This window comes from Hesperophylax consimilis, chromosome 20, assembly GCF_061612785.1.
Source record: "Hesperophylax consimilis isolate HC1 chromosome 20, BYU_Hcon_1.0, whole genome shotgun sequence".
Classification (NCBI taxonomy): Eukaryota; Metazoa; Arthropoda; class Insecta; order Trichoptera; family Limnephilidae; genus Hesperophylax; species Hesperophylax consimilis.
In genome coordinates, this window is record NC_142855.1 from 8,200,882 (window position 1) to 8,224,958 (window position 24,077).

Consider the following 24,077-nt stretch of genomic DNA (forward strand, 5'->3'; position numbering starts at 1 on the left):
AAATATCAATCCGCGTGCATAAATAAACCACTCTCATTCTTCTTGAATGATTTGAAAACAGTAGAGGGCAAGAGATCAAACCAATCCTTCTGCTAAAACCAAGGAGATCTGAGCTTTTAGCCACACTATTAGTTTTCTATAAGAATAAGGAGGTGGGCGTGGCGGTTTCAAATGGGTTTCAAGGCCAAAGCTGAGTTGAATACACCTGCTGTCAGGCAAACAGCTGTTCATCAGTGTCGCCAGATATAAGGCGTCCCCATTAAATATTAAAAATAACGGGGTACTTGATTTATGCCGTTGCAACTTTTCTTAATCTTACTCACTACTCTTATATCAGCCTTGCATTATGTCCTGATCTCTACATTTCTCACACGACCATACAATTTTTTAGCATACATACACCTCTGGGATTTTTATTCTAGAGCATTCAGTATGCAGCGAGAAAATTACTAATTAGCCGTGCGATCACAACTCATCCCAAGTACAAAAATATCTATGTTTAACGATTTCATACAGACAATTACCATTTTAATAGAAATAATGTGTTGGGACTGTACTTAATCGTTAAAAAAATGGCAACACATTGAACATAACCAGAGATCACATTCATGAACGCATCTGTCACGGTAATGTGCAAGATTGATCACATTGAGATGTTGCGTCTTTTTCATAAGTTTTCGGTAAGTTCTAATGCCGATTTATTCCTCCCGAGTATTTTGTACGGTCAAATGTAGAAATGCGCTGTGTCCAACGCGACCTAACTTAACTTTTACCTGCGTCTACCGATATTTTGTCGAAAGGAATGGCGGATCGAATATACGATTATGTCACTTTAAATAGAGATACGGAGGATAACAGCATTAGATTCTGCCAACCGTTATCAATTATCTTAACATTAAGTTCTTTTCAGTCAAATTATTTAGTTTTTTCTAAGTATTATATTTTCTTAATATTTTATTAATATTTTCTATGCATACACCCAATACACCTAATTGTCTGACATACTCAAGATGAAATGTGGCAATTAAAAACACTCCTATTTTTAAAGTAAATTATTAATTCTACCGCTGTCCATGTGTAGCTAAGATGGACATTCAAAGAATATTTCCGAATAAAACGATAGCGGTTGGCGTTTTGAAATTTGCATCGGATACATTCTACGTCACGGGCGTGACTAATATACACTTACTCGCTTACACTACAAGATGAACACTCAATACTGTATGAGATCTACTGCTATTAGGTTGACCTCATTATACTTATGTGTTGCTACTTTCACTATTTTACTTTCTCGTATGGCGCTGAAAATATTAATATTTGAAAACAATCGAAATATATATTTTTCACAATAATAGAATGAAATTTTATCTGTGGGCTTTTTATAGAGGTTGTGGGGTAATAAAAACATCTTCTCATCACTCACAAAGGTTTTTTATAGTGTTTGTCATGTAATAAAAAGATTTTCCCATCACGTATGAGGGCATAATGGCACTTTGTAACTCTATTTACTTAGAGGTTGCACACGACCTTACGTGACGCGTATTAGTTTAGTACTACAGCTACAAAATTGAAAGCAATACAGTTTCGCTTTTATCTTGCCACTTTGAGATTTCTACAGCGCATCTATATGTTTGCATACACCTCATTGTTCTAACAAAATATTCCAACTGAAATAAAATATTCAAATCTCTTCCAAACGAGATTTTCGTTCATAATGTAACGTTTTGTTTCTGTAGGTTTCAGTTTTATTTTTGGGCTAGAACCAAACCATAATCCTACCACAGTCTTACCATGGATCTACTGAATCCAGAGCGTGTCTCCATCAAGAAGGAACCAGGGCCACAGCAAGAAGGCGGTTGTGAAATGCTGTATGGGGATATGGATTTTGACTTTTTAGATGTAAAGAAGGAATCCTTACAGCATGCGGAGAGTACTCGGGAAACCTGTAAGTTGCAATGCTTATGTCAAGAACTGTTTTGTGTAAAATTTCGATGCCAGTAATCCATGTCAGTTTTGAGTTGCCCAGGCAGGCCATAATTTTTGTTACGAAGATCCTCTCTTGTCGTACTTTGGCCACAAGTTACATTAGGGTGCATTAAAACACATGTAATATTGATTCGAGAATCATTTCTCTAACAATACAAAACTTTTTTTAGAATCATAACTAAAGTTGTTCTTATCCATGGACAACTTTAGTGTTACAATCATTATTTTCCCGCGATCCTTATAATCTAACCGCAAAATAAATAATAGTGATTAAAAACACAAAAAACTTTTTAATTAAAAAATAAACGCACTTAATTTTAAATATTTAAAAGCGTTATTTGAAAAGCTAAGTGATTACTGTGCCATAAGTAAATTAATGAAAACAACATAACCTCAAAACGTCAAATTTAGTGTATTTTGTTTATGCAATCAAGTGCCAACAATAAACATTACACAGTGTTTGACAGTTTTAGTTTTTGTAAGGGGTATCTTTTAACAAAATATTTTAGTGATGTCTAGCACTCGAAGCAAAAATCAAATTTCTGAAGAAAAATTAAGCTTGAATAAAATAATCGAATATATTGATGAAAATTTTAAACTTTGAAGAAGGACATATTTATTAAAATTGAATCTCAGACCACAGAAACTACAAAAAGCCTTTAGTTTATTAGTGCTCAATATGATGTACTTTAAAAAAATGAATGTTGCAATTAAATTAAACCAAGTGATACAAACTGATTTCGAAAATATTAAAAAAGATATGTCCGAAAAAAACAATATCATAAAAAAACTTGAAATAAGACTCGCTGACATTGAAACCATTTCAAAGTGTAATAATCTAGAAATAGCTAGGATTCCCCAACAAAGCAGAGAACAGCCAGCTGAAATTATAAGAAAAGTTGCTGTAGCAGCTGGGATCACTATTAAACACACGGATATAACTAACGTCATCCGAGTCCCAGATAGACGAAATGGGGCTCCACCTAAACTACTTGTCACTTTCTCAGAAAAAAGACAAAGAGATTCCCTCCTCGAAAAAAAGAAAGACATAAATTACGAAGAAATCAAGAATCTAACAACATCTTCAATTTTCATCGGCGAAGAACTAAGCCCCTATAACAAAGAGATCCTATGGAAAGCTAAACAAATAGCCAAGGAAAATATTACCAATTTATATGGTATTAACAAGGAAAAGTTATGCTAAAGAAAACAGCAACATGAAAATATCATTTACATTCGGCATTTGGATGACTTGGTGAGAATAATTTAATTTAAAATAAATAAAACAAAAAAACCTTTCCATCCACTAAGAATTTAGTTTGCTAAAATGAATACTACAATAATTTCCTCTGAACCAAAGGTTTTAACTTTTTAAAATAATTATTTCAAAATTTTACATACAATTATAAGAAGCATAAACAAAAGTTTGGTTGATTTGCAAATTCTATTAAAATATATTGGACTCCACTTTGACATTATAATCCTCACAGAATGTTGGATAAACGATAAATATACATCGTCGGAAATTGCTGGATATACTACTTACTCAACCTTAATAAACAAAATGATGGCGTAATTGCATATGTAAAAATCGAAATAAAAGCTGAAGTGGAAGAAACCACAATAATAAATGCCAATTGTCTTAAAATTAAAATTGGAAAGGAGTCAATTATATTAGCAATATATCGATCACCTTCATCTTACAATTTAGTTTAGATCCTTTTATTAAATCCTTGGATGAGGAACTCTCTTTACAAAAAGCAACTAAAAACTTATTTCTTATTGGAGATCTAAACATCAATATTCTACATAACGGTCATCCCCAAAAAAATGAATATCTACAGATATTCTTCCTTACATGGTCTTAAAAGCCTAATAAATGAACCCACTCGAATAGTTGACAATTCCAAAACCTGTATTGACCATATTATGAGTAAAACTAAAAAACATACCCAATCTGTCATTTACGAATCAACAATAACTGATCATTTTACAACAATCCTAGCTATAAACCAAAAAAAGAAAGAAAAACTCGAAATAGACCGACGACAATAGAAAAATCTGAAACAAACTGCAATGCCGTTAAACAAAACTTGAAATGTACTTATTGGAATAAATCACATAATATTGACAACCCAAATGATGCGTGGGTAGCTTCATTGATATTATCAAACATAACATAGTTTCCAATATCAAAAAAACTGTAAAGAAAATTTCATATAAGAATATACACATCAAGCCTTGGATCTCACAGAATATTATACACTGTATAAAAAAAGAGACGAATTACATAAAAAAAACTTAAGCAAAATCCTTATGATATACACAAACTACGATACTACAAAAGTTATAGAAACATTTGCAAAAACATCATTAACACCACAAAAGAATCCTACAATAAAAATAAAATAGAAGCATTTAACGATAATCCCAGAAAAATGTGGCAAATTTTAAATGAAGCGACCAATTCTATATCCACCAGTAATACATCAAAAATCGAAGAACTGAACATAAACCAGGTTCCCACTCTACTTGCTGAAAACCCTAACAAAATTCTTGATCACGTTAATATTTTTTTCACAACCATTGGAACAAAATTAGCAAAACAAATTACACCTTGTGATGATGCAGTCGAACCAAATGAAGCTAGCAATCTAAAAAGGGAACTAAATTTCAAACAAATAACTGTGGACGAAATCAACAACATAATTACTTACTTTAAACCAAATGTATCATCGGGGGATGAAGTAATCCCAACAAATGCAATAAAACATCTCAGTGAAGAAATTGCCTTCCCACTAGCGATGTGGGGAATCGATGGTTTACTCGATCTTTTTTACCATTCGAAATATCTCGATTCATTGTCAGAATTAATTCGAATGCAACTCCGAGACAATCGTTTTGAAACGTCATCGAAAGTCGTCGCTGTGATTGGTCAGAAATAATCGATGCCAGCCAAGCGTTGTGATTGGTCAGAATTAATTCGAATGCAACTCCGAGACAATCGTTTTGAAACGTCATCGAGAGTCGTCGCTGTGATTGGTCAGAAATTATCGATGCCAGCCAAGCGTTGTGATTGGTCAGAATTAATTCGAATGCACGGTCCGAAATAATCGTTTTCAAATGTCATCGAAAGTGGAATCGAGACAATCGCTCTGAAATGTCAGAAATCATTCGAATGTTTAGTCCGAGACAATCGTTTTCAAACTGTCAGAATTCGTTCGAAAACGCAAATCGATTCTCACATTCGAGAGGTTATATTTCGAGATGTCAAAATACCTCAGATTGCTTGACAGAAACGAAATATTTTATAAGTACATTGTTGGCTGCCTACTGAAGCATGTTGATGTTATAATCAACCTCGTGTGTGAATTGTAAATTATGAATTAATACTTTTAGGTGACGATTTACGTTTCCAGTAGATATAGTTTATGTGTAAAAGATTTTCATGGTGATAGTTTTTCAAAATTGAAGGTTTAATACCTACCTATGTTATTATTAGGTTATGTATCATCTATTCGGGACATTCGGGTAGTGTATATTTAAAATAAAATAAACCAATAACTTAGCAAACACCATTTTTATATTTAATGCTGATCGGGTTTCACTACAACCGTAGCTTCTTCGGGCAGTATACAATATTCAGTATATATTAAACTCATCAAGTGACATGTGTTCGTTCATATAAACATAATATTTCTGCTACCTATGCTACGAACAAATATATTTAATTTATTTGAAATTAACATGAATGAAATTAACATCGGTGTCTCTTAGTTAGTAATTAAAATGAAACGCTTTCTGTAGTAAAATAACTTTATTTACTTAATAATAATTTGTGAATTGCATACAAATTACAAATGAATGAATGGTTTGTTTTGGATTTAGAGGTTATTTTTAACAAAACGGCATATAATTATTATCTTAAAATATAAATATATATATTTATCTTAATTTAAAAAAGGAGGTACATTATAAATATTATTAATGGGAATTTGTACCTACTGGCTACACTAAGTAGCTATTCAGCAGGAGCTTACAATATTATATAAAACATATTTGAAATTCGTGGCTAACAGGAATAATACTAATGTTGCTATCAGACAACAAGGGAATCATTGCCAGGAATGAAAATTAGTGATTGAAATTTCGCTAGTACCTGCTTACCAAAAATATTGCCATACTAATGAAAATAAATTACAACCGGAATATGCAAACAATTTTTTTTACGATAGGAATAGTCTTGATATTCGAGTTTCTATTTTCGAATCCTACCCCCACCCCCCCCCCCGACGACGGAAATTTTTTTTACCCCTGTCAGTAGCTATTGCTCCCGCACTCCGAGCGATTCATTCGAATGGATCATTCGATTATTTTGATGTTTCGGTTAAAAAAAAATCGATTATATAAATATTTCGTTCATTCCCATCACTACTTCCCACTGACACATCTAATCAATTTGTCTATAACTAAAAGCATATTTCCCACGTCCCTTAAAGTAGCAACTGTCATGGCAACTGTCATACCTATATATAAACAAGCATGTAAAAATGATATCAATAATTTTCGAGCGATAAGCCTTCTAAGTACCTTTTCTAAAATATTGGAAAAAGTGCTAAAAATACAACTTATGAAATACCTAGAAGATAATAACCTATTATCGAAAACTCAGTATGGTTTTAGACAAAACCTGAGTACTACCGACGCCATAGACGATATCATAAATACGATAACGAAAAGTTTAGGCGGGGGAAATAAATCTTTGGCGATATTTATAGACCTACAAAAGGCTGATATTTATAGACCTACTAAAGGCTGAAAGGCTGAAGGCAAAAAATGGATTTTGGCGCAGACGTTATAACAATGAGCTCTATACTCTGTTTAAGGAGCTAAACGTCACAAAGTTCATGAAACTGGGAAGACTTCGGTGGCTAGGTCATGTGGAGAGAATGACCGAGCATCACGAACCAAAGTCCCTGCTGAGCTCATACCGATAGGGAGAAGGAGCCCGGGAAGGCCAAGGTTAAGATGGAGCGACAACGTCCTCAAAGATTTGTCTGCCTTGGAGCTTCGAAACTGGAGAGAGCTGGCGCGGGACCGAGATGAGTGGAGGAAGACTCTTGAGGAGGCCAAGACCCACCAGGGGTTGTAGAGCCAAAAGTGATGATGATGATGACAAAAGGCTTTTGATACAATAGACCTTAAAATCCTTTTCAAGAAGCTAAAAAAAATGGGATGTCGAACACAACTTTAAACCTGCTGATAGTTATATGTCAAAACGAAATACCTAGTGAGGAGGACTTAGAACAAACTACATCACTTTTTTCATCTTTTTTTTTACTTAATATTGTATCATTTTTACATTAAAAAAAAAAAAAAAAATGTGCTCAAGAGTAAATAGTATATCCTCCTTGAAACGAACATCTGCGGTCCTTCTTATTTCCTAAATGAACCCTAAAAGCCTGTTCTACAGATTCCCGTTTTTAAGGGGAATTAATCAATCGTATCATTTATCGTACATTTTTAAAATAAAAGTAAAAAAAAAAAAACAGTTTTTTTGTAGAACTCTCCTGGAGATGGACGACTGTAATTGTACCATTTTATAATACACTTCGTCTGGACTTATCAATTGAGTATTGTTGATTGGTTTTTAGGTGACATTAAAGTGGAGACTGTTAGCTTCAAGGTAGAACCAGGACCTCAAGAAGAAGATGGAGGGGGAATCCCTTTTATGGAAATTGACATAGACCTTCGGGATGTTAAAAACGAATGCCTTAAACGCCTTCAAAGTAAAACACAGACACCAGGTAAATAAAGATTCGTGTTTTTTTTTACATTTATTGAATTAATGATGCTTATACTTATACTTATTCGTAATGTTTTTCAGACTCATTGACTGATCAAAATACACGTTCTTTGGAAAAACCATTCTCTTGTTCCCATTGTAAGTACTCCTGCGAGTCAAAGTCAAAGTTAGAACGTCACTTGCGGACTCACAGTGGAGAAAAACCTTTTTCTTGTTCCGACTGCAAATATTCATGTTCTCGAAAGGAATATTTGACGACACACATGTTGACTCACGGTGCAGAAAAACCTTTTTCATGTTCCGTTTGCAATTATTCATGTTATCAAAAGCGTTATTTGACGATACACATGCTGACTCACAGTGGAGAGAAACCTTTTTCATGTTCCGTTTGTGCTTATTCAAGTTTTCGAAAAGGAGATTTGACGAAACACATGCTGACTCACAGTGGAGAAAAATCCTTTTCTTGTTCCGACTGCAACTATTCTTGTTCTCGAAGGGATCAGTTGACGAGACACATGCTGACTCACAGTGGAGAAAAACCATTTTCTTGTTCCAACAGCAACTATTCTTGTTCTCGAAAGGGACATTTAACGACTCACATGCTGACTCATAATGGAGAAAAACCCTTTTCTTGTTCCAACTGCAACTATTTTTGTTCTCAAAAGGGAGTTTTGACGAGACACATGCTGACTCACAGTGGAGATAAACTTTTTTCTTGTTCTAACTGACAATATTCTTGTTCCATCCTGGAGAACTCCTTAATTACGCATTCCTAGAGAATGCCTTGATAACGATATTGTACTTTGTTCATTAAATTAAATAAAACTATCCGATCGTAGAATCATTTCCGATTTAACTTGTCTGTATAAAATCATTAATTCATTGTTTGATACTCCTGATTGATTGTATGTAATCTCTTTTAATACTACAAGCAGTTCATTTACAATACAGTACCCACCATATTATTCTAGCAATTCTACATCAATGTCCCAATAATACACTCATATGCAACGGATTCAACATCTAGGAAACAAATACTACGAAGTTGTTGATATATTTAACACATCAATTTCAATGCTTAAGCATACCTTATTGCAGTGTTTTTCATCAAGTGGGGGAGTTTTTTAATAAAAGTATTTTATTTGACTAACATTTTGACAGTATTTGTCGGATGAAAGAAAAAAAAATTTGATTTCTTATATTGGATTTTTTATAATTTGTATATTTTGTATCTACATGCCGTGGGGATCAATTTCAATATCATTTTAACTTTTTTTTTGCAAGTGTTTTGAATAATTTTTTTTACTGCACTATTTACGAACATAATTTTCTTAATATTTTTTATATATGTAAAAGCCTCAATAGACGTAAAATTAAAAAAAAAAAAATTAAACTGTAGCAAACAATGGTCGTGAAATTAGTGAACTTTTCTCAATTTACTCTGCTCTGTTTTTAATACAAATGATGTGTCAAATCAACATGTAAATAGTGATTCTCAAGAAAGTACCTACTCGCTCAGTCATGTCTAAATTTCAAGGACTGAAATATTCAAAAATATGAAATCACTAAACTCAAACAAAGGAATTCCACCATTATTTGTATCAAACTGTGCTAAATCTCTTGTTTATCCTTTTCATTTTTTGAAAAGGATAAACAAGAGGTTTTTGGAAAATTTTCGAAAAATTGAAATGAAGTTCATAACAATGCAGAAGTTGGTAGAAACAAGGTAAAACAATGGCTGGACAATAATCTTCTCACTTTCAACACTGACAAAACTAAATTCATCCACTTCAGAGAAATTCAAAGAATTAACATACATCATTACAATGACCTAAACACTTGCAATTGCAATACCTGAGATATGTGGATATCATTAAATATCTAGGAATTATCGTAGACAAGAATCTGAGATGGAATGAGCATATTGACTCAATTTCTACAAAGGTCAGAAAACTCACGCATTTTTCATAGCTATTAGAATTATTCTCTGCGTTAATGATTTGAAACTAATTTACTATGCCATGTGCAACTGATTACTTGAATATGGTTGATTATATATAGAGTACATTACAATAATAAATCAAGTATCAATTATAGAAGAAATAAATATCAGTATAAAAAGTATATAATTTAAAGAAAATAAGGAGTATATAGTTTATGTGCGAGTGAGTGTTTATGTTTAAGTATTGTTAATATGATAAGATAGAATACTACTTTTGGGCCCGACGGTAAATAAATAAAAATACTTATTGTATTACTTTGATCTCTTTTTTAAAAATACAGTAAACTCCCCGTGACATTTCTTTCGTAACTATCCTTTATCTGGATAGAGATTAAAAAAGTGCAAACTCCTCATGTATATGGTTTATTACAAATAAACAAAAACGAATATTTTTTTTCACAAAATGTTGATAATTTTTATGAAACAAACAAAACAAACAACCTGTATTTCCACAAAAATATATCGCCACTAACACATGATAAATTTTACGTTGCATAATATGTATGGACAGAAGAAATCAATTATTTGATAGAAAAGTATACTTGTATTATCAGTTTACGGCAGTTGGTAAACGAAAGTTTCTCTTTTGTAGTCGTTTTTAATTACACAATATGAAAAATGATTTGTAATATATTGTTGATGTTATTACAGCCTGTGTTATATTTTGTGTACGGACAAACCGATGAAAACCAACTGTCCTGACTTTGAACAATCTCGCTTTAAATACCTTACCAGACTATTCGTGTAGTTAATAAAAAAATGTGTGGACTTCCTAATCATAGTTTTTTCATGATAAAGCAAAAGTTATTATTTGTAGTAAGTAATTTGTTATTTCTTCTCTATAGCCAATTTGAACCGTAATGTGCTTGCGATAAATTGCAATTACATTCAAATAATTTATCATTAAACATGCTTACCTACTTTACCATGATGCTTTATTTTGTATTTGTGGCAGAGTAAGCAGTTGATAAGCAGACGCTCTTTTTGTTGATTTTATTCTTATTTGCATTGGAGAACGGTACACTAACAATGTGAGTTCTGCAGACGACAGTTTTCATGACGCCGACGATAAAGGAACGGAAACACATGCTCGCAAATAAGCACGCTTGTGAGCATGCTTAGAACCTGCACTTCAACTGGACACCTTTGCATATGTTATGCATACATGTTTTAAGCATGCTCCGGGATACGTGTACTCAAAGCAAACAAATGAACACTTTTGCTATTTAGACGCTTCATCACAGCCCAATTTGTAAGCTATACAAGAAATCAAAACAGTTTCAGTTCTCAACTGCACACCTGCCGCGAACTGAAATGAAAATTCTAGCATCTTCATAAGCAAAAGTGTTCAGATATGCTAAGAGCACGTCGTCGTCCAGTTTCATTCACTTCTCCTTGCTAAGAAGCTACTTATACTTGCTACTTCTCTTGCTACTCGAAAATGTACCGACTGTTGATTTATGATATGCTTTAATAATCATGCTTAATACTAGCGATGTTTTACATACACATGCCACTATGTAGCAACTGCTCAATAATCGCATGATTTCGTGCTACTGATGAGCATATCTGTCCGTGGCTTAAGTAGGCTACGAATCCTATGGTAAAATTGCGACGAATTCGAACTCGAAACAAACATGCTACATAACCCGACAAAATAGTAATAATGCACGTCAGATAAGGTCAGGGTTCGAAAATTACTCTACCAGCTTTCCTGGACGGTGAGCTTCGGAAAGTAGTGGAAGAAACCAAGTATCTAGGACAAAGCACCAACAGTAAGCTGATGGATTACGATGAAATCGACCGGTAAGACGAGCGCTCAGCATACAGTCGAACATGCTCAATAAAAGATCACGGTTACGCAGCCCACGTGTAAACATAATTTTTTTCTTACACTCTGTACATACATTAATACTTGCGAGCTTTGGGCCAACATTAAGAAGAGCAGTATGGAAATGCTTCTCGTGAAATACAACGCCTACCGCATGATGTTCGGCTTTCCTCTCTTTCGGTTGGTTTGGAGGTGGCGGAGTTCCTGGTTTTTCAGCCCTCATAAGAAGCCAATTGGCAGGATAAAGGGATAGGATACAGAACTCCGAAAACGTCTTAGTTGTGGATCGGATCAATCTAAATGCATAAAACCATTAACGTCTTTTTGGAGTCTTCAGCGAGTATCTAAATGACTATTACTATTATACTATTATACTAATGTCCAAATATTATTATTATTTGTACGAAATAGGATATTATTTGAAAATTTTACTCCTAGAATAAGATAAATAAATAAAATTGCATAATAAAGTCTATTTAAAAATTAAATTACAATAATTGTAATTTAATAATCTAATTATTAGACTCCGTATACTTATTAATTAAGATAAAAATTATAGGTAGAACAGGCAGACAACCAGCCATATGGCAGCTTTGCTGGGCCAACATAACCTGTTAACATAACCTGTACTAAACAGTTTTTGATATTTCAAAATAAAATTTCCAAAGAAATTCGTTGAAATGCTTTTCAACGCTTTGCAAGTTCTAAGGATTCTAATAAGGCTAGTTGTTGGTTTTATAAGAATAAATCATTTGTTTTATTTATATACAATAAATAGTTCCAAATACAAAAAAAATACACAGGTTCTGTAACTTATTATTAATATTAACAATTGACACTCATAATCTAAGACTTATTTTAATAACACTTGAAGAATAAAGTTAAAAAACTTACTTATCCGCCTTATACATTTCATCTGAAAATCATTTTCATAAAAATTTGTCTAACTTGCTATAATTGTCATTCTATGTGTCCATACATTTAGGAATACTTACAACAGAAACGTTTCTTATTTTTAAAATTCAGTGCACACGACAGACACAATCGTACTTCTGTTTTAACATGTTTTGTACTGACAATTGTAACTTTTTTTCTCCTAAATAACTGAATTTATGAATTACATTTGTTTCATTCAAAATTTTTTAAAGTTTTATGATTCATTTAAAAAAATGTACCTACTCTGAGAGCATTTCACACTTACATACTAATAACTATAATAAAAACTAGGTCTTATAGTATAAACAAGAAGAATACACTTGAAGAGTCAATTCAAAATGAAAACGTTGTCAATTGTGATAGAATTATGACTAACGAACTTTGAAAATAATAGTTAATTTTAGTTTAAAAAAAAAACAATTTAAATATATTTCCACGCGATACAAAATAGGAATAATTCTAGGCAACAAAGACTACTCTAACCACTTATTAATAATATAAATTATGAATACTGGAGAATCTCTTTTGTGCGCTAAATCCCAGTTACATTATCGCAAGTTCCGAGCAAGCCTATTTTGTAAAGAAGTCCGTGTGTCATATTAAGGTATACTTATTAGCAGATGAATTCTTTAAAAACAAGAAAAAGGTTTTTCTCCACTGTGGGTCACCATGTGTTTCTACAAAACCCTCCTTTGAGGACATAAATATCTTCAATCGGATTATGAAAAGGGTTTTTCTCCACTGTGAGTCAGCATGTGTCTCGTCAAAACTTCCATTCGGGAACATAAAAATTTGCAGAACACGAAAAACGTTTTTCTCAACTGTGAGTCAGCATGTGTGTCGTCAAATATCCTTTTCGAGAAGAAGAATAAGTGCAAATAGAACATGAAAAAGGTTTTTCTCCACTGTGAGTAAGCATGTGACTCGTCAAATATTTCTTTAGAGAACATGAATAAGTGCAAGCGGAACATGAAAAAGGTTTTTCTCCACTGTGAGTCAGCATGTGATTCGTCAAATCTCCCTTTCGAGAACACGAATAAGTGCAAACAGTACACGAAAAAGGTTTTTCTCCACTGTGAGTCAGCATGTGTCTCGTCAAATCTCCATTTTGAGAAAATGAAGATTTGCAGTCTGAACATGAAAAAGGTTTTTTTCCAGTGTGAGTCAGCATGTGTCTCGTCAAATGTCCCTTTCGAGAAAATGAATAAGTGCAAACAGTACACGAAAAAGGTTTTTCTCCACTGTGAGTCAGCATGTGTCTCGTGAAATCTCCTTTTTGAGAAAATGAAGATTTGCAGTCTGAACATGAAAAAGGTTTTTTTCCAGTGTGAGTCCGTAAGTGAAGTTCTAACTTTAACTTTGACTTTGACTTGCAGGAGTACTTACAATGGGAAAAAGAGAATGATTTTTCCACAGGAAGTTTCTTTTGATCAGTCAATGAATCTGAAAAATTTTATGAACAAGCCATAAGTAAAAGCATCATTAATTCATAAAATGTAAAAAATAAAAAGCACGAATAATTATTTACCTGTTGTCTGTTTTTTTCTTTGAAATCGTTTTAGGCATTCCTTTTTAACATCAGGAAGGTCTATGTTAATTTCTATAAAAGGAATTCCCCCTCCATCTTCTTCTCGAAGTCCTGGTTCTATCTTGAAGCTAACAGTCTCCTCCACTTTAATGCTACCTAGAAAATACAAACAACAATACTAAATTGATAAGCCCAGACGAAGTGCATTATTAAAATCGTACAATTAAAGTCATCCATCTCCAAGAGAGTGCTAACACAAAACTAATTTTTATCATAAAAAACTTTTATTTTATAAATGTACGATAAATCTTATCATTTTATTGTTCCCATTTTAAAACAATAATACGGATAACAGGCTTTTAAGTTTAATTTAGAAAATAAGAACGATCGCAGATGTCCGCTTCAAGAAGGGAATACTAATTACTCTTGCGCACATTATATACAGAGTTTTTAATTGTTGAAGAAAAAATGTTTGAATCAATATTACGTGTTAACGCACCATAATGTAACTTATACAACATCCCAAATAAGGTACGTGAGAAGTTTTCTGTAGTTTGGCAGTTTCCTGTAAATATCGTGTTTAATGTAAATACCAAAGAACGGCAAAAGAAGATGTTGTTACCAGAAATTATGGCCTGCCTGGGCAACTCAATACTGACATGGATTACTAGATCGAAATTTTACACACAACAGTTTATGACATAAGCATTGCAACTTACAGGTTTTCCGAGTACTCTCCGCCTGCTGTAAGCATTCCTTCTTTACATGTAAAAAGTCAAAATCCATATCCACATACGGAATTTCAGAACCGCCTTCTTCCTGTCGCCCTGGTTCCTTCTTGATGGGAAAACTCTCTGGATTCAGTGGATCCATTACAAGACTTTGGTAGGATTGTGGATTTGGTTCAAACCCAAAAATATAACTGAAACTGCCAGATACAAAACGTTATATTAAGAACGAATATCTTCTTTGGAAGAGATTTGGATATTTTATTTTGGTTGATATATTCTGTAAGAACAATGAGGCGTATGCAAACACATAGTCGCGCTGTATAAATCTCAAAGTGGTAAGATAAAAGCGAAACTGTATTGCTTTCAATTTTGTAGCTTTAGTTCTAAACTGCTACGCGTCACGTTAGGTCGTGTGCAACCTTTAAGTAAATTGAGTAACAAAGTGCCAAAATGCACTCGTGCATCTTGAGAACATGTTTGGATTACCCGACAAACACTATAAAATGCAAACAGATAAAGTTTTATTCGCAAAACACTAAAATTATTTTATAATTATGAAAAAAAAAATATTACGATTATTTTCAGATATTTACATTTTCAGTGTCATTATATAGAAAGTGAGATAGTGAAAGTAGTAACACATAAGTATAATGAGGACAACCTAATAGCAGTAGATCTCACACAGTATCCCGTGTTCATCATCTAGTGTAAGCGTATATTAGTCACGCCCGTATTTATATACCTACATTTCAACAGACCGCACGAAAAAAATCGCTCCACAAAACTCATTTAAATCCACAGTTAATTTACATAATAATTTGATCAATCCTTCGGTTGGTGCTTACCTGTCGATCAGTGAAGTGAACTTATTAAATCCAATCAAATATAAACGGCCTTATAAGTAAATTTATGTGATTAAATATCTGTGAACTGACAGTGATTGTTACCACCTATTCAAACTATTTATTACAATACGTAAAATCGTACCTTTGCCCAGACAATTTATTACAATTATTTCACAGTGCGTCACAGGTGACCCGTAGTCCAGTGGTGACAACGTCCGCCAAACGGCGCGCCGTAGATATTCGGAGCAACCAAGTTCGAAACCCACCTTAATCTAAAAGAATCTAAAATTTTATTTTTTTTCCTTATAATTTTAAACAAACTAAAAGTCCTTAGACTATTTATATAATAACTACCTATTTCACGGAAGAACAGAAGCGGCTTTTGGCCTAGTGGGCAACGCGCCCACCTTATCTACAACACGGTTCTAAGAACCTAAGTTCAAACCCCACTCAACTCGAAAAAAAAAAAAAAAAAAAACAAAAAAAACTGTTTTTTACTTTTATTTATATTTATTTTTCTTAATATAAAAGTGAATTCGGTTAATTTCTTCAACCTTCATTACTATTCTACTATACGTTCCCAATATACATTAAAATGGCCACAAATCGCCAAACAAGATCGAACCCTTCCGCGGGAGACTCATCCAGCTCCGTAATGGAGCAACTTATGAAGATCAGCGACCAGCTGGCCGCGCTCTCCTACTTGCCGGCCGCCGTCAAGGAACTGCGGGATGAGGTCAGCGAGGTAAAACTCTCCATCGATTTCAGTGGAAAAGTAGTTGAGGACATCAGCAAAAAGTTAACAGCAATGGAGAACAAGATGAAGCTGGTCGACCTACTGAAAAGTGAAGTTGATTCCTTGAAGGTCTGTATCGCCAATATTCAAGATGACATGGAACAGCGCGACCAGTGGGCGCGCCGCTCCAATATTGAACTGGTCGGCATTCCGTAAAAAAAGGGCGAGAATTTAATTTCGATTGTATCTAATCTAGCCAAAAAAACAGGTTTTGACATCGATCCGAATAAAGATATAGATTTCATCACTCGAGTGGCGCCAAAAGAAACTAAGAAAGGGCAATGTAAACCTATAATCATAAAGATGCAAGCACGATATAGAAAGGATGATTTCTTGGTATCAATACGAGGAAAACGGGATTTAATCAGCAGCGACATCGGTTGCGGCGGAGAATCCCGCATTTACGCCAACGACCACCTGACGAGCGCTTCTAAACGGCTGCTGCACCAGATGAAGGAAGCGGCCAAGCTAAACCACTATCGATTCGTCTGGGTCCGGAACTGCAGAATCCTTGTTAGGAAATCAGAGGGTTCACAAATCAAAGCAATCCTCAAAACAGAAGATTTAAACAAAATTATATAAAACTTCCACTTAAATGCGCCACCATAATATTACCATTTTTATTGTTTACTTTTTATCTTCTCATGTATGTAATTTTATTGTATAATTGCTTCTTAATTCCAAATGCACAGGTATTATAAAAACTTCATATCATTATTTTTGTGGATAATTTTGTATCTTATGTTTTTAATGCTTTGCTTCACTGTTCTTAGTACAAGTTACAGGTATTATAATAACTTCATAATTCTAGGTTCAAGTTACGGGTATTTTAACAACAGTATGGTATTAATTTTATTTGCCAATTTTTGTTTTAAGTATGTGCTCTTAATATTTGTATCTATGTTTGACTTATATGTTATATACAAATGCATATTATCAGTGATTTGAATATTTATTATCAAAATGTTAGAGGTCTCCGAACGAAATCCCATGTCTTCCTTTCCGGTGTTTTGAATGCCAATTATGACGTGATATGCCTGACTGAGACTTGGCTCTTGCCAAGTATATTTGACTCAGAATTATTTGATGAACGATATGTAGTGTACCGTTGTGATCGTGACTATGAGCTGTTGGACCAGGCATTCGGCGGCGGTTCACTTATCGCAGTGCACCGCGAACTACCATTGTGCCCCTCACCCTCCCTCCCATCCATTAAGCGTGCAGAGACAGCCACAGCTACTCTTGCACTAGGTTCTGGAGGCCGTGCTTCTAAACTACGTATATTCTGCTCATATTTCGTTCAAGGCACGGAGCAGATTAAATCATTAAGTGACTTTTTTGAATTTATATCTACGTTGCATACCAATTTCCCCAATGATGAATTCCTTCTATTAGGAGATTTTAATATACGACATGCCCCGTGGCTTTTTCCCTTGAACGGGGACGGTTCCCTGGTACTTAATCGATCCTCAATCGACGCACTGACTTCAACTCTTTCTGATTTTTTAGACTATACCGGCTTCCGTCAATTCAACAACCAGCTTAATGTAAACGAGCGTGTTCTGGACCTGGTTATATCGAGCTGCACGTGCACTGTAATTGGGTGTGACATACCACTAGTGCCGGAGGATGCACACCACCGCTCGCTGGAAGTGTCGGTGCGCATGTCCTACGAACCGTCCCTCCAAACGCCACGCTTGCGCACGGTCCGCTCCTATCATAGCGCTGACTACGGGCAGATTAATAGCGCCTTGGCAGCCGTCGACTGGAAAACGACTCTAAACAGCAGCAATGTAGACTCAATTACGGCGCGTTTCTATTCAGAGTTAAACAAGGTAATTGTCACGCATGTACCATCTAGGTCAATTAACATAGACTCCAGGTATCCTCCATGGTACAGCCCTGCATTAAAAAAAGTTATTAAAGAAAAACTTAAATATCACAAAAAATACAAAATTTATAACCGTAACTGTGACTATCAAACTTTCTCTCTTCTCCGAGAACGACAAAAGCGTATGGAGAAAGTGTGCTATGACAATTTCATTAATTTGGCTGAAATTAATATTAATACCGATCCCAAACACTTTTGGACCTTCGTTAAATCTAAGCAAAAAAACTCTGAAATTCCTAACAATATGTTTCTTAGTTCTAAGCATGTATCGGGTGGGGAAGATATAAGTAACTTATTTAACGTACATTTCCAATCTTCCTTCGAATCCCCCGCCCCGTGCACCTCGTCTACAACTCGAACATATAATCCAAACTCCTCCGTTCTCAACCTTAATAATGTTAATATAGACGCTGAATTAGTTTGTAAATATCTTAAGTCATTAGACCCTACTAAAGGCAGTGGGCCTGACGGTATACACCCTGTACTTTTAAAGAATTGCGCTAGTGTTCTATGTTATCCACTAAGTCAAATATTCAAAACTTCACTGTCTTCTGGCATTTTCCCACAGGAATGGAAAAGTTCATACATTGTGCCCATATTTAAAAAAGGAGACAAGCACAATATTGAAAATTACAGACCAATCTCTAAGTTAAATGTAATAGGTAAACTTTTTGAAAAAATAGTTTTTGATATCATTTTCCCTTGTATACGACCACACATAATTTCGAATCAACACGGTTTTGTCACCAAAAAATCAACAGAAACTAATCTATGTGAGTTTGTTGACACAGTTCTTGTTGCTATGGATAACGGATATCAAGTTGATGTAGTATACACAGACTACTCCAAAGCCTTTGATAAAATCCCACACAGCATCTTAATCGATAAAGTCGAAGCAATGGGTATTCACGGTGACCTGCTACGTTGGTTAGCCTCTTATCTCGACAATCGTACTCAAGCTGTAACGGTACAAGGGTTCTGCTCTAGTTTCGTCCCTGTAACCTCAGGAGTTCCCCAAGGTTCTCATCTTGGTCCCCTTTTATTTAATATTTTTATAAATGATGTCAACAAAACTATCCATAACTCTCAGCTGTATCTATATGCGGATGACAAAAAGATTGTCAAAATAATTAAGTCTGAGAGGGATTGTATGGAGCTCCAGAATGATCTGAACTCTCTGGTTAATGTATATTGTCTAGAAAATCGTCTTCTTCTGAATGCAGATAAATGTAGCGTCTTTTTTTTTTCTCGAAAGAAAAACACAATATTATATCCATACTTAATTAAGAACAATATTTTAAACAGGGTAAATGTAATAAGAGATCTTGGAGTTCTATTAGACAGTAAGCTTATGTTTCAATCTCACGTCGAGCATATCACGTCAAAGGCTTTGAAAATGTTGGGATTTATACTTAGGGTAAGTTCAGTTTTCAAAAATCCACAAACTTTTAAGATTCTTTACATCTCTTACGTCAGAAGCCACCTGGAGTACGCTTCGACAGTGTGGAACCCTCATTGTTCTACTTATAAAGCACATCTAGAAAGAGTTCAGAAAAAGTTTATCAAATATGTCTCCTATCGCGTACGAAATGATGAATACTATGTCCCTATAAACCTTAAATCTCTTGAACAACGCCGTGATATCAGAGACCTATTGATGCTCTATAAGATACTTCATAACCATATTGATAGCCCATACTTACTACAAAATATTCATTTCAAATGTCCAAAAAGAGTTACTCGATCTTTGGATACATTTTATATACCTAAAAGCAATACAAACTACCTTGAAAATGTATTTATAAGAAGAAGCTGTAGCACATTTAATAGATTATGCCCAAACATCGATGTGTTTAACACGAACCTAGCTAAATTCACAGCATCCGTAAAAAAGTGATATTACATCTTATTTAACCAAAAAACTTAATAGTTCATTGATTTTTTTTAAATATTTCAATTGATTAATACATTTTTTGATAATTGATGTACTTTATCAAAATTGTTTGTATTAGGTATGTTGTTATGTATTTTTCTGTTATGGTTTGTTTTGTCGTTATTTTATTGGTCAATGACATAACTACTCTGATCACTGTCAAATATGCATGTATAAAGACTGTTTATAACGCTAATAAATAAAATAAAATAAAGACGTAGAATGTAGTATCCGATGCAAATTTAATTCATTATATTATTTAATGTTTAATTCGTACATATTCTTTAAATGTCCATCTAAGCCACACATGAACAGCATTAGAATTAAGAATTTACTGTAAACATAAGAGTTTGTTTAGTAAATATTTGGAAAAAAAAATTTTTTTGACGGAATAGAACTGAAAGTAAAGATAATTGATAACGGTTGGCAGAATCTGATTCTGTCATCCTCCGTATCTCTATTTAAAGTGACATAATCGTATAGTCGATCCGCCGTTCCTTTTGACAAAATATCGGTATACGCAGGTAAATGTTAAGTTAGGTTGCGTTAGGCCGTTAGACGCAGCGCTGTTCTACATTTGACTATACAAAATACTCGAAAATATCGGCATAAGAACTTACCGATAACTTATGATAAAAACGTAACATCTCCATCTGAACGATCTTACAAATTACAGTGACAGATGCTTTCACGCATAAAAAAACTACTCACTAGATTGATAACTTCGGCCTTTTGAAAGGAGAAATTTTGTCAAACCGATGACGTCATTACAAGATTTGAGTCATAAACAAACCACTAAGCAAAGTAGAAGAAACATTAAAAAATAAAGCGCGGCCATAGACAATATGATCTTCATTAGGTAGGCATCTAGGGAAGATCATATCGTGCCATTTCTGCCTAAAATGTTATTTTAAAAATAATTGTTGGAAATGTCCCTCAGTCCTGCGAAAATGTGCTATAAGGAATATTTCCTTACGGCACATTTTCCCAGGACGGCGCTTTGTATGTTTAAAACTTTGTATGTTCGCCAGTTCCCCCAACATGGTTGACATCTCCCGCTACCTTCACTCCCTTACCTGGAACATCACGGGATGAACCGCGGTGGGGTGATAATAGCGAGCTGTGGGTGGACGTCCCACTCTACCAAGAAGTGTCTGCGTTTTGAAACGGTGAGTTTATTTTTTAAACGTCGTACCAGAGGCGGTCCGTAATTGAAATACAGACCCATTAAATTAATTTGTGATTTCTGTTGTTTCAGAAACTGACATGCTGGATAGCCGCGGGAGCGATATGGACGATGAAGCGAGCGACGTAGACGATGAAACCAATATTTTTTTAAATTATTTTTATTGCAAGAAATAAATAAATAAATTGTTTGCTCTATAATTTATTTCCATCCCAACTATTTTTTTTCAAAACCCAACTTTTAGGTACCTATAAAAATCATAAAGATTTTAATAAAATAAAATAAAAACTTTTTGTTTTAAAACCACGAGTTTTAATAATTTTTAGAACCGACTGGTTTGGCTTTACTCGAGCATCTTCAGGGTACAAATTATTACTATTTGTGGTTTTAAAACTAAAAGTATTTTATTTTATTTTATTAAATATGTCAAACCACAAAGTGATTGCTTTCTACAGTAATATAAAGATTTTAATTAACGTTCTAAGCTCCTACAAGTTTCACATGATAGATTTCATCACCATCATCATCAAATTTGCTAGGTTAATTCACCCGGTGTGTACTGAGCTTAAACGCTGTCAAATCACGTATTCTGGAGGAAAAATGTTGAAATACACGGAATTTAAGCAATTTACAAAGTATTTTCTGAAAGATAAGTAATCTGTATTGCTATGATATATCTTATTAAAAACCTTATTTTTTGTTTTACTATCCAATATAAAAACATGGTCATAAATATCCAGTATTAGATCTCAATTATATAAAAAGCGGCGCTTCGATTTTGACATTGTAAAATAGACTGTCTGTATTATACTATTCAATTAGTTAAAAAAAGGCAAAAATTGCAATAATTGTTATTGGAAATTGTAGACAATGAATTTATTTTTCTAATTTAATACTTAATATAGTAATTTAGTTCGTTACATTTGGACAGTCCGTGATCAAATTTTTTAACACCTTCGATTTCTGATAATATGCTGTTTACGATTAAAATCAAGTTTTTTTTCCATAGACATGTATCTTTCATTATCAAGTAAACCACAGACAACATACAGAAATATAAAATATTTAATGCTGACTCGAAAAAGTAGCTGTCACGGCAGTTTCAAAGTAACAAACACGCAGGATTCGCGCGATTATAAATTTTACGATTGTTTCTATAAATCCTACTAAAATTAAGCAAAGTGCAAAATATAGGTTAACTCATTGGCTATATAGCACCATAACAAGTGTGTACGACTACATGTAAAAATTCTAAGTAATGTTTTTTTTAAAGTTGGCGAAAAATTAAAAAAAATGATCGTTACTTCGCGTGGTCGCTCCAGTGGCTATAGAACGAATTAATTTACCTATAAAAATTTAGGAGGTAGAGGTATAGTCAAAATAACTTCTTTGAAACATAATCAGGTACAAATGCTAAGAAATTTTTTCCATAGGAAAGCTCATACCTCAGAAATGCACAAAATAATTTGCAAGGCAGATAGAAACATTTCACCTTTAAAATTATACGACGAGAATGCCAACATTTTTATAAATCCCAACCAGGAAGTATAAGATTCCTGGTCAAATAAAATTTTACACGCAAAACACTTCAATTATCTCAACCAAACGTATGTTGACAAATAATTTTCGTCAAACAAATGGTTGAGTATTGGAGAGTCTAGCGCAGAAAAAGAAGGATTTATGCTTGCCATTCAGGATAGAGTCATTAATACTAAAAATTATAGGAAGCATATAATCAAAGCTACTAATCAAATTGATGATTTATGTTGAAAATTTTTGGCTTTTCCGGAAACTATAAAACATATTATATCGGGATGTTCTGTGTTAGCACCGTCCTAGTATACATTTAGGCACAATCAAGTTTTAAAAATAATTCACCAAAGTTTGGAAACTAAACATAACTTGATTGACTGCCGTAATATCATACCATATTATGAATACGAACCAAATTCATTTTTAGAAAACGAAATTTATAAAATATATTATGATAAAACTATGCTAACAGACCAAACGATTAGTCATAATTTACCCGATATAGTTTTACATGACAAAATTAAAAAATAACTTATATATCATTGATGTCGCTATTCCAAATTCCTGTTATATTCAAAAATCTGTTAATGAAAATTAAGAAAATACAAAGATTTAGGAAATGAGATAAAAAGAATTTGGCACTCTCAGGCTATAAAAATATTGCCATTTGTTATTTCGGCTACTGGCATTAGACCTAGCTCTCTCTTTAAAAATTTAGGCTTATAAGATCTATCAAAAAATTTATACATAAAAATTCAAAAATCAGTCATTTTAAATACATTTAGGATAACGAAAGATTTTTTAAATATTTATGTTGAGGGATCAGTAGGATTTATAAGCCCTGTTAGAAGTTCTACCAAGCCGAACCCTCTGATATGAAAATATCTGGAGTCGGTGAATTATTTTCCCATTTGATCTCTGGTGAGTTGACGTGTTGTTCTTGTATTGTTTTGTATTTATTTTGCTTATAATATAGTGCACTTGCATAATGTTGATTGACTAGATGATCATTTGTGGAAAAGTGTGTGGAAGGGCTTAGTTTTTCCTATGGGGAAGATTTAACCCGGACATAA

The 24,077-nt window shown here is 33.7% G+C and overlaps 1 long non-coding RNA gene across 1 annotated transcript; it reads left to right on the forward strand.

The window, feature by feature from the left end:
- Window positions 1–617: 617 nt before the first annotated feature.
- LOC149414009 (uncharacterized) lies at window positions 618–7,781 on the forward strand. The gene is made up of 3 exons (XR_016304080.1): window positions 618–680; window positions 1,737–1,945; window positions 7,641–7,781. It is a non-coding gene; the product is annotated as an uncharacterized LOC149414009 (long non-coding RNA).
- Window positions 7,782–24,077: the final 16,296 nt, after the last annotated feature.